This window comes from Macrobrachium nipponense, chromosome 19, assembly GCF_015104395.2.
Source record: "Macrobrachium nipponense isolate FS-2020 chromosome 19, ASM1510439v2, whole genome shotgun sequence".
Classification (NCBI taxonomy): domain Eukaryota; kingdom Metazoa; phylum Arthropoda; class Malacostraca; order Decapoda; family Palaemonidae; genus Macrobrachium; species Macrobrachium nipponense.
The window spans coordinates 45,009,241-45,019,240 of NC_061088.1; the positions used below are offsets into that span (position 1 = coordinate 45,009,241).

General features: G+C 42.1%; 1 protein-coding gene across 2 annotated transcripts in view; it reads right to left on the reverse strand.

Moving 5' to 3' along the window:
* The window catches only part of LOC135216783 (enoyl-CoA hydratase EchA19-like), a 346,923-nt gene that overhangs the window by 73,474 nt on the left and 263,449 nt on the right, over positions 1–10,000 (reverse strand). The gene's annotated exons all lie outside the window — the stretch shown is intronic.

Genomic DNA, 10,000 nt, shown 5'->3' on the forward strand with positions numbered 1-10,000 from the left:
AACTTAATGGAGCTTGGAGGAAGGAAATCACAGTTTATTTAATGGATTTGAAAGATAAAAGTATTTCTCTATAATATTTGTTTCATAACAAACCCATACTACTTCTAATTTAGCCTGAATCTTAATTTAGACAGGAGTGACCAATCTACTAGAAAGCCAAACTGGCTCACTGACTTGTAGGATCCACCGTTTGGAACTGACCCTCAGTATCAGACTCTGCACCTATCCAGGTTTCTTCCGAAAGAGAAACCAGGAGATGCCAAAGTAATTCTGAAGCCCAATGGGAAATTATGTAAGAAAACAACAATACCCACATGAATGATTTAATGGCCACCGACTCAGAGAATCTACACCATAAATATTGTAAATCTGAACTTATATGCATTGTAACCCTGAGATAAAAAGTTTGTGAACTTGCTCACATGCCATGGAAGCTGTGACAACATAACGATAAATATTACTGTTTAAAAAAGCTGTTGACCATGCAGACATGCTTGTTCTGTTTTGTCATCCATCATTTTCTGTAATTGTCTGAACTAGATATAGCCTTGGACAAGAAAAGTTTGGAAGACTATTTCTGAAACTCTTGGTCATCCAGAGACAATGTACTAATGAAATGTTCTACTCTATGCACTGGCAGGATACAAAAGTGATAGAAAGGCAAAGTGTGCAGTGGTTTGGTACTGCTATTAGATGACTATGATAGTCTACTTTTCTAATCACTGCTCAGGATCTCAGACCCCTTTGGATTGTCTGATGTAGATCATATTACCAACATTGCTCATTAAAAGAAAGTAGCAAGCTTCCATTCATAGAAATACTGCCTTCATCACCATATGATTACAGGCACACATGGATTCCTCCTCTGTAAAGTTCAAGTAGCAATGGCCTCAAAGTCTAGTAGCAGCCTCTATCAGCATTCTGAAAATCTGAGAAAAGAGGACTCTCAAGGGAAGGAGAAAACCAGCAGCACGTTGGTTGTGACAATACTGCTGCCAAAGGATATCAATAAATGCTATCTATGAAGGTGGGCATATGGTTGGGTTGCAGCTGATCATGAGTGGTTCACCTGTGGTTGAAGGGAGCAGATTCTGAACCACGTGTACAACTTCTGCAAGAGATCCTATGGACTCTTGGGATTGTCACCTGTTCTTGGGAAAAACTGTATTAAGGACTAGTACCACATATAAATCCTTGTCATAGAAGTTGATCTTGTGGTCAGTTCCATACACTATAAATCCCTCGTGATCTAAAAGGTACAGTCAAGTAAAATAATATTGCAACATACTTTAAAATATTTTGTCAAACATTTTGAAATCTGGCGCTATTTGGCAACTCTGTCGCAAGAGCATTATGGCGATTCAAGACCATGATCATTGTAATGGCTGGGTTTGGTGATCAATAGGCAACACCTCGATGTCATACGCAATGAACCACTTACGATAGCCTTTAACACGTCAAGATGAGATTACGTATTTACAGTTATATGTGCAAGCCACAGATGATCTAGGCCACGCCACATTAAATGTTTTTACAGGAGAGCGACTTCCCTGAAGGCATGAGGATATACGATGGTTTAATTGCGATTTAGTAACATAACAGGCCGACAGACACAACAGCACTTTCATGTGTCATGAACATGGATCCCACCATATATAAAAAATATGTCAACAATACTGAGATTCTTCAATCCAATATATATTTTTTACTAAAATACTTTAAAATATTGTAATGAGTTAAACTTCATCGCATTATTAGCTGACTAACTTGTTTCTGTAAAAAGAAAACATTTAAAAACTAAATAAATTCCTGAAAATACAGAGAATCTTCATTTCCATATAACATATTACTAAATTTCTTTTTTCTATTTATAAATTACCTTTACATTACTCAATGATTAAAATGTTGAACACTGTAATGCTATTGCAACAATTTCCTCAATGACAAACCATCTCCAATATTTTCAAATTAAAGACAAAATGACACTGAACTAGTAAAAAGTGTATATTTATGTAAAAATTATACACAGTGGTACCTCGACATATGAAAGTTCCAGCTTATGAAAAATTTAAGTTATGAAAGCAAATACAAAGATTTTTTTGGCTCTACATGTGAAAATAATTCAGGTTATGAAAGGTTGTTGCTGTAAAGTCCCGAGATTCATCCGGACCACCAAGAACAATTTTAAAACTCGCGCGCCGCCAACTGAGAAGACTCCTCCCACTCTCCCATTGGTTCCTAATGCTAGTCACCGCCATAAGATCCTCCTCTCCTATTGGTCAGTATCTCTCCCATTGTGCTCTATGTAAAGGCGTTCTTCTTCAGCCATTGCTTCGCACCAGCGTTATCGTATGCACGCAGAATTCGTTCATTCACATATACGATTTCGTTTGTTAACGTAAATCTGTGTTAGTGATTTCGTTGTACTACTTTATCGTGCTGTGTGAGAACTTAATTAGTATACTACTACATAACTTAATTACGTACAGTATAGTTATGGGTCCCAAGAAAGTTGCTGAAGTTCATGGAAAGAAGAGGATGCTTTCTATGCAAACAAAAATGGAGATAATTAAAAAGTACGAAGCTGGCATGCAGTTGAGTGTGATTGCTAAGGAATACGGCCGAAATCCGTCGACGATAGGCACCATCCTTAAGCAGAAGGAAGCCATCAAAGCAGCTACACCTTCCAAGGTGTGACTATTTTGTCCAACAAGAGGAGCCACATGCACGATGAGGTGGAGAGGCTGCTTCTTCTATGGATTGAGGACAAAGAAATCGCTGACGATACGATAACTGAGACGGCAATCTGCCACAAGGCCAGCGCTATTTTCGACGATTTGATTGCCCAGGCCGAAGACGACGGAGGAGAAGAGACATCGAAGGCAACCCCAGACTTCAAGGCTTCTCGGGGGTGGTTTGATAAATTCCGTAAACGGTCTGGCATCCATTCGGTGGAGAAGAAATTGAAATTTTGTAAAAAACGTAAAGTATAAGAAAAGTTTTCAAAAATGTAAAAATAAAAGACAAAAAAAAAAGAAATTTAATTTTAAGTTTTTTGTAAAGTTAAGTGTTAACGTTTTGTGCCATTTGTTAATGTGTTTCGTAAAGTTTAGAGTTAATGTTTCCTGACATTTTTTAATGTGTTTCGTAAAGTTAAGTGTACATACAAGTTTTCTGCCATTTGTCCTCCTCCTCTGTTGCCACTTTCAGAGATCGCCTCACTCGAAAGGTAAGGTTCCACATTTTACTACATACATACATATGTATGTACAGTATTTCTTGTATACCATGTAAACTAATACACTTTATTTACAGGTATGTAGTACATATTAGTAGTATATATGTAGTTTAAGTTAGGTATTGAATGGTCCAAATTGTTGTATTTCATTGTTTATTGGCCAATTTATCTTTATTATAAAATTTACTGGGGTGTTTTTGTAGGGCTTGGAACAAATTAGGCAATTTACATGTAAAATGCGGTTCAAGATACAAAAAACTCAGGTTACGAAGGCCACCTTGGAACGGATTAATTTCGTATCCTGAGGTACCATTGTGTGTAATATGTGTAGTCTAGTCTAGTATATATTATATTATATAATCTATAATTATATATATATATAGTTATATATATATATATGTATATATACATATATATATATATATAGTATATATATATATATATATATATATTATATATATATATATATATATATATATACTATATATATATATATATATATATATATATAATATAATATATATATATATATATATATATATATATATATATATATAGTATATGAATAACTTGATCACGAAGTATATAAAACGTGATGCTATGTATAAAAGGGATTTTTGACAGAGGAAAAATCTATTTTTGGGCCGGTGAGGAGCCGTGTTGCCCGGTGAAATGTCTCGTTAGCCATTTCTAATATATAAAACTAATGCTAAATATACCAGAGAATAAACCAAAGGGACTGACTGAGGTTACTACCCTCAGGCGAGCACTTTTATAAATAAAAATGTCGTGTATAAACCAGGGGCGAGTAATACAGCCCCGTTTCCTTCAACCCCACAGAAAGATCCACGTCAACAATCCCCGAAACATGAGGCGCCGTTACACAGGCCGCCTCCCCGCAACCAACACCCTCCTCCCGAGCGCCATCTACAACATCTAGAGTTAGCAACCCCAAGCTTGTACCACAACCGGGTGGGAGATCAAGATAGTACTGAAGGGTGGGTTCACCGGGCGACACGGCTCCTCACCCAAAAATAGATTTTTCCTCCGTCAAAATCCCTTTTTTGGGATCAAGCCGTGTCGCCGGGTGAAATTGTACCAGAGAAATGGGGCAAGCTGAAAATAAAGAAAATATAGTAACAAGGAAGGAGAACTAAACCAATTAAATATAAAAAAGAATTTTAATATATATAAACCCCAACACACAAAACTTGTATTGTTAACAAAAGACCTTTCTCAAAGCTTTAACAAAAATGAGAGAACTCAATTAACGAATGTATGTACAACTACAGGAGTTGTAAAATCTAAAGGTAAAACAAAATCAAAACAATACAGCAGTACTTGGTACAAAAGGATCTCTTAAACAAGCTAATACAATCCGCCCCACCCGTGCCTGTCGAAGGCCCGAGGGAGAGGAAAGCAGGGTTGAACAACTAGGTGAGGCAGGCAAGTGGGAAATAAAAGAGGAGGCGTCAGAGAAAGAGGAAGTTAAGAGTTTTCAGGAACTACAATACTTCCTGCAGCCACGGCAGGGAACTTAAGTGCATTAAGAGATTTAAGGTAGTGGCGTTTGAAAACTGTCGAAGATTTCCACCCAGTGTACTTTTTAAGATCCTCAAATTTCATATGCTGAAAATAGTTAATAGAGGTAGCAATTGCCCGGACATCATGAACCAGGGGAAATGAGTCAGGATCTGCCTGTTTAATAAAGTAAAGAATCTGTTGTTTGATACCTCTCATAGTAATCGTTCCTCCTTTTTCTCTCATGAATAAGGGACCTGAGGACTTAAATGACGTTCTATCTAAATAAATTTTGAGAGATTGAACTGGACAGAGAGAAGAGTCTTGAGGAAGAGGAACTATTGACCAAGGAGTCCATCTATCTTGTGGACTTTCATTTTTGGCTAAGAAGGTTTTGTCCGGTGAAAGTAAAACATTACCATTGGGTTGGAAATCTATATGGCCTGGATCTCTAGACAAGGCCGACAGTTCAGAAATTCTTGCTCCTGAGGCTAAACTTAATAAAAATAGAGTTTTCCTAAGTAGGGTTAAATACTGACAGGATTCATTATCAATATTGGAAGCCAGCCTCAAAACTTCATTTAGAGAACAGGAAACAGACTAAGGCCTATCTATTGGTCTCAGCCTTGCGCAAGCTCTAGGGATAGAGGAGAAATAGGAACTAGTTAGATCTATCCCAAACCCTACCAGGAAAATCTTTTTAAGGGCAGACTTCATAGTCGTAATAGTACCAGGACCTAAGCCTTGATCAAACAAATCTTTAAAAAATGAAATTGCTAGATTAGTTGTCATAACCCGCACTTTCTTTTCTTTCACAAATTTAACCAACTTCTTAAGAGCAGAGTCATACTGTCTAAGAGTAAAATCTCTCTTATCAGATTCCAGGAAAGTAATATTTTCCGGATCAATACCAGAATCATGAAGAGCTGCCATCTTCATAAACTCCATAAAGTTAGGGCTTGTAGAATGTTTGAGGAATCGTATACTTTCTTGGTTTGTACTATTTGTGAAAGTATTGGATTGGGGATCCGTCTGGGACGGAGCTTCAATTCCAGTATTAGAGGGAACCAGTTGCTCTTCGGCCACCAGGGGGCTATCAAGGCTACTTTCCCTCGATATGTCCTGAGCTTGTGAAGGACTTCCATCAGGAGACTGACTGGTGGAAACAAGTAAATCTTCTTCCAAAGATTCCAATCCAGGGACAATGCGTCTGTGGCAAAGGCCAGAGGGTCCAGGTTGGGAGCCACATAGCATCGAAGATGATGATTTGACTCCGTGGCAAAAAGGTCCACTTGAAGACCCGGGACCTGCTTGGACACCCATTGAAACGACTGTGCGTCTAGCGCCCATTCCGACTCCAATGGGGATGTCCTTGACAGAGCATCTGCCACTACGTTCCTGGCTCCTGCTAGATGTGTGGCTGATAGGTGCCAGCGAAATTTTTGTGCTCAAGAGAAGATCGCAATCATCACATGATTTACGAACTTGGACTTGGAGCCCCTTCTGTTGATACAGTGAACAATTACTGCACTGTCGAGGACTAACCTGATATGTATCCCTTTCTTTGGATTCATCCTTTTGAGAGTAAGGAAAACTGCCATAGCTTCTAACACATTTATATGAAATCTTTGGAAGGCCTTGGACCATTTTCCCTGAAACTTTTGAGTAGGGGAATGGCCTCCCCATCCGCTTTGGGATGCGTCTGTATGAACCACCAGATCCGGTTGAGGAAACTGAAGTGGTACTGTCTTTGCTAAACTCTTGGCTGTAGACCGAGGTTTTAGACTCTTGCGTAAGAGCTGGGGAATTCTTGACAGCTTGTCTCTTAAACCTATATTGGCTCGACTTCTCCAAATTCTGTTGAAGTCTTTTAGTCTGGCTTTCAGTACCGGTTAGGTCACTGCTACAAACTGTAAGGAGCCTAGAATCCTTTCCTGGGCCCGTCTTGATGCTAGTTTGTTTCTTATAAACTGCCTTGTGGCTTTCGCAATCTCTTTGCACTTCTCCCAAGGAACTGAAAACCTGTGTGTCTGGAGGTCCCACTGTAGCCCCAACCATTGGAACTTGGAGCTGGGGACAAGTCTTGACTTTTGAAGATTTATTTGAAATCCTGAATGCTCTAGAAATCTCATGACTTTGTGGGTTGATTCCAGACATTGCTCTTTGTTGGGAGCCCAAATTATCCAATCGTCCAGATATGCCGCCAATAGAATTCCCTGACTCCGAAGTTCTTGGACTACCACGTCCGCCAACTTGGTGAAAATCCTGGGAGCAATATTGAGGCCGAATGGCATGACTCGGAAGGAGTAAGCTTCTCTTCCTAACCTGAACCCTAGGTAAGGAGACAAGTTCCTTACTATGGGCACATGATAATAAGCATCTGTAAGATCTATAGAGGTGGTGACGGCTCCACGGGGAAGTAAGGTTCTCACTTGGGTCACGGTTAGCATGCGAAATTTGTGGCATACTATACTGGAATTGAGCCGTGAAAGATCTAGAATCACCCTCCTCTTGTCTGTGCCCTTCTTGGGAACTGAAAATAGTCTGCCTTGAAATTTGATGTTCCTGACTCTTTTTACTGCTCTTTTCTGAAGTAGTTCCTGAGTGAAAGCTACTAGGTCTGGTGTCCGGTCTTGAAAAAACTTGTATGGGGGAGGTGGTCCCTTCTTCCACTTCCATCCCAGACCTTTCGATATGACACTGTGAGCCCAGGTGTTGAATGTCCACCTGTGCTTGAATTGAGCTAATCTCCCACCTACCTTGGCTGTCTCATTGGTTGGCAGCTGGTCTTGAACCTCTACCTCCTCTGTAGGGTCTGGCTCTTGCGAGCCTTCCACCTCCTCCGCCGACCCGTCTGGAGGTACCACATCCTCTAGTTCCTCTAGAAGCATACCTCTGAAAGGAATTATGTGCCTCATAAGTCTGGTTGTAGGCCGGTGATGGAAGAAGGGTTGATTAGACTGTGGTGCTGGTGCCTGTACCCACACATATGATTGTTGGGGCGGGGGCATGGAAGTGGAAGGTTGGTTCACAGCTGGAGATCTTTGAAACCTTCTCTGTTGAAACCTCTTTGGCTTCTTGGCCTTCTGAGTGCCTGCCAGGGAAGGGTCTGCTGGACGCTTGAACTTAAGAGCCCACCTGGTTGCAAGTGTTTGGTTGGCTCTCACTGCCTCTTGAGTAACCTGAGCTACTAAATCCTCCGGAAAGAGGGAAGGTCCCCATATCGAAGATCTAATGAGCTTATTAGGCTCATGTCTGATCGTTGCTGGTCTCAGGAAAAACTTCCGGCAGGCTCTTCGAGCCACAGCGAAATCAAACAAGTCGTGTTGAAAGGTGCCTAACAACGAATTGGTAAGGACCTGAAACTCCGGAGCGGTCGGATAGGTGGAAGCAATCATCTCCGCGGAAGTGACTGAGTGAAGGGAACGACTCAGCCTACACCTTGCTTCAAACTCCGCCTTAATGAGATGCTCAGGTAGTTTAAGGAGTCTCTCATTAAATTGTGTTGAAGCACAGTCTGTTTCCAACTTTCCTTTCTGGAAAGTTTCCAGAGTTTGATGCCAGTATGTAGGATCTTCGGGCACCAACAAAGACGTCAAGTCTGTCTCCTTTAATTGTGGAAGAGGCTTGTCTTCTTCCGCAGCTTTCAGGGTCAGCTCGGCGATCTTCGTGGTGCAAGGCAGCGGGTGATCCTTTGGGATAGTGAAGGTGGTATACTTCCCTTTAAATGGAGTGATCTTGGTGTTGACACACTCCATCTCCTTCATAATCCTAAGCCAAGCTGACTGAGCCACTTCCCTTGGGAAGATAAGAGTCTCAGCCGGAACCTTGTCTTCCCTTACAAGAGCTTCCTTGGTCATCCTTGCATAGCCTAAGAAAGGAGATTGCAAGTCTGTCGGGTGAAACTCAAAATATTCCAAAGGGCGTGTACCGCACCCCTCGATAGTAAACTTTCCGTCACGCAAAACAGCTCCAAAAGCTAAACGCCACGGATTGCCTACTTCAAAGGGAGGCAGATTGGCCGCATTAGGCAGGATCGATAAAAGCTGTGGGTTTCCACCTGTCTGAGACATCAACAACTGGTGTTGGCTCACTATCCCTGACAGCTCTGACACTGACTGGTCCGTACGAGACATGTGCGATTCCAGTCTGCCTGAAAGAGCTGCCATATCTCTAGCTACCTGGGAGGAAACTTCTTGACTAACTTTCTGTATTAGAAGGGAAGTCAGAACCTCTAAGTTAACCGGCACTTCCCCTGATGTAGACGGGAAAGTCGGTGATGGAATTGGCGCCGGACTAAGAATAGCCGCAGCTATCGGGGTAGAAGCCGGTGAAGGAGCAGGAGAAGGAGTAGCAAACTTCTCCTTAGTCCTACGTGAGGACTTGTCTTTGCTGCTGCTTCGGCTAGATTTACTCTTAGAGGTGGAGTCCGCGGCAGAAGGGACCAAGGTGCCAGACTTCACCTTCGCAGGCAGCTGCTTAGTCTTCACGGTCTTCACCTTAGGCCGAACAGACGCTGCCTTAATTGTGTCAGCGTTCCCAAAACCCTCGAACCCTGGCGGGGTACGAGAGGGGACGCGAGAAGCGACTGGAGAAGGAGTAAGAGAAGGAAAAGGAGGGAAGTCAGAGGAGGAGAATGAAGGAGAAGGATTAGCTACTGCCTCACCTACCTGATCCGTCTGCATCGGCTCAGACGATAAGTGCAAGCCGCCGACTTCCGGTACTACCTCTGCCTCGGGTCCCTCTAAAGGTTCCAAACTCTGGAACTCTTCGTTAATTGCTTGAAGATACGGCGCCGCGACTTCCTCCGCCACAGCCGAAGTCTTCGAATTAGGGTAGATAACGGAAGCCACATCCCGGGAAAGAATATAGGGCCTAGCTTTCCCTACATTTCTTCCAAAGCCACCTACCCAAACCTTCAGGGTGGCGAGTGCCGCATCTTTCACCTCTTTGGGGGCCTGGAAGAGAATCCTTGATCAGACGCAGGTAAAAATAACTCCAGATGTATAAAAGAAACCATTCATCCAATAAAACAGAGAACACTAGACCCAGATTATATGTCTACTTACCGAGTCATCAGTGATCTGTGCGTAGAGATCATAGCAGACCCGGCATCTCTCATAATGCCAGACCGTCTCTTCCAGGACTTGGACTGCACATGCCGAGTGAGTGCGGCACTCTACATGCCAGCACGGCTGTTGGAGCATGGTGGAGCAGCCCACCTCAGCACACTGTAACACC